The 2,461-nt window shown below is 38.6% G+C and overlaps 1 protein-coding gene and 1 long non-coding RNA gene across 13 annotated transcripts in view; one reads left to right on the top strand and one right to left on the bottom strand.

Annotated features, from left to right (window-relative positions):
- Window positions 1-2,461, top strand: part of LOC106877289 (liprin-beta-1) — a 370,011-nt gene that overhangs the window by 4,251 nt on the left and 363,299 nt on the right. The window lies entirely within an intron of this gene.
- The window catches only part of LOC128248318 (uncharacterized), a 29,045-nt gene that overhangs the window by 9,598 nt on the left and 16,986 nt on the right, over window positions 1-2,461 (bottom strand). For both annotated transcript variants that reach the window (XR_008264557.1, XR_008264556.1), the window contains exon 3: window positions 476-511. This is a non-coding gene — a long non-coding RNA (uncharacterized LOC128248318). The remainder of the gene's footprint in view (window positions 1-475; window positions 512-2,461) is intronic.

Genomic DNA, 2,461 nt, shown 5'->3' with positions numbered 1-2,461 from the left:
TGACTGGCCTTCGTGCCGGTGGCATGTAAAAGCACCCACTACACTCTCAGAGTAGTTGGCGTTAGGAAGGGCATCCAGCTGTAGAAACTCTGCCAGATCAGATTGGAGCCTGGTGTTGCCATCTGGTTTCACCAGTCCTCAGTCAAATCGTCCAACCCATACTAGCATGGAAAGCGGACGTTAAATGATGATGATGATGATGATGGTGATGGTGATGATGATGATGATGATTTAAAATAAATAGTATTTTTCTCATTTCGAATTTGTCTTTATTTGAGTACACCATGGTCATATGAGCTTAATGGAATCCATCTCTTTGTCCAGGATATTGACTACAAGGCCCAAAAATGCTGTTATAAGGAGTGAAACTAGAAATTATACCTGCATGAACTGACTTGGAAACCTATTCTTACACATGCATAAACACACACACACACAAAAGCCAATGATTAAACCTCTCTGCATGGTTACTTACCATATAGCAGCCAAATCACCCTCAATTAACAATGTGCTAAAAAGAAACAGAAAAAAAAAAGTAAAGATTTGTTAGATAACTCACACATAAATACCATTATGCGAAAGAATAAAAAATGGGTCTTGTACTTAAAATGAGAGTCATAGCTAAAATACCTTTTGATCAGAAGTCTGCTTGATCAGTAAGCACAGCTGACATCAAAGAATTGATAAGATGTTTTTTCCTTTTTTATACAAATTTACTTTTTCTATTGATAAGGAAATAGCTGTAAAAATCAATGTTACTTTTATTTCATTAACCTTATTGTATGATGAAAGGTAAAAATTCACCCTTGCTAGCTTTGTAGGACAACAAAGCAGAAAGTGTGAAACTATAAAAGTTCCGTAATTTATGCTTAGCTTTTATCTAATGATATATCTTTTTATCTTTTACTTGTTTCAGTCATTAGACTGTGGCCATGCTGGAGCACCGCCTTGGAGAATTTTTTAGTCAAATGAATCAACCCTAGTGATTATTTACAGGGATGTAAATGCACCAGCACCAGTTGCCAAGCAGTGGTAGGAGACAGAGACACAAGCACACACATACACTAGGCTTCTTTCAGTTTCCGTCTGCTAAATCCACTCACAAGGCTTTGGTTGGCCCAGGGCTATAGTAGAAGACACTTGCTCAAAGTACCACACAGTGGGACTGAGCCTGGAACCATGTGGTTGGGAAGCAAGTTTCTTACCACACAGCCACTATATAGATGGACTCTCCTGTCATTAGATGATATATGAGGGTTCGACAATTTCTTACCGAACAACCACACAGATGATTTATTTATAATAATCAAATGTTTGTGTAGATATAAACTCACTTCCTCCATCAAATCGACATTACCTGTACAATTGCAATGGGGTGCCGTATGTCAGATGCCTAAGTGATTGCAGAGCAGCGTGAAATGAAGAGCTTTGCTCAAGGACACAATGCAACACCCTGTCTTGGAATCGAACCCATGATCTCACAATCGAGAATGCAACACCTTAACCACCGAGCTATGCGCCTTCACATTTATATATATGTAAAAATAAAAAAATCTGAAGCCAAAGACAGGTTAAAGATTAGAGACATGTATGTTTGGAAATTATATAAACAGGCACAAATATAACTGTGTGAGTTTAACTGAATTCCTTTGAAAGCCACATAGTGCTGAATTTGATTCCACTGCACAGCTTTTTCGGGCAAGTTTCTTGTTCAAAAGCCACAAGCTGAATATTGTGTAAAAAAGTGGAATTTGAGGGAAACTGTGTGGAAGCCTGTCATTGATATGTGTCCCTGTTTTTATATATACATAAGTTAAAACTCGTGTTGTGCCTCTTTATGGCCAGTAACTTAGTGGTTTGATATAGATTGATAAAATATTTACCCAGCTGAAATAAATACTGTTAGTGATATACTCAATAAGCCTCTGTGCTTCTGTATGGTTGTAGTCCAATGAGTGAAATCAGTAGAATAATTGGGCTGCGGCCATGCAGGGACACTGGCTCAACAGGTTTTAGTTGAACAAATTTGACCCCAGTAGTTATTTTCTTTCTTAAGTCTTATTCTGTCAGTGTCTTTTGCTGGACTGCTAAGTTACAGGGACATAAACAAACCAACACCTGCTGTGAAGCAGTGGTGGGGGTGGTGACAACCACAGACATAAAAGACACACACACATATACACATATGACACACAGTTTCCATTTATCAAATTCTCTCTGAAGTCATTGATCAGTCTGGGGCTATAGTAGAAGACACCTGCCCAAAGTGCTCTGCAAAAGATTATAAACTTCATATTCCTTACACTTTCTGGCATGTTCTACCCTGATAAGGCTTTCTCATTCCTATTATGATGAAATGACACAGAGATGTTGTACAGTTCTAAGTCTCTGACTGTCTGTCTGTCTCTCTCTCCTTGCTCTCTCTCTCTCTCTCTCTCTCTCTCTCTCTCTCTCTCTCTCC

The sequence above is a fragment of the Octopus bimaculoides genome, chromosome 7 (assembly GCF_001194135.2).
Source record: "Octopus bimaculoides isolate UCB-OBI-ISO-001 chromosome 7, ASM119413v2, whole genome shotgun sequence".
NCBI lineage: Eukaryota > Metazoa > Mollusca > Cephalopoda > Octopoda > Octopodidae > Octopus > Octopus bimaculoides.
The sequence above is the reverse complement of the archived record's forward strand: the minus strand, read 5'-3'. Positions and strand labels throughout refer to the sequence as shown.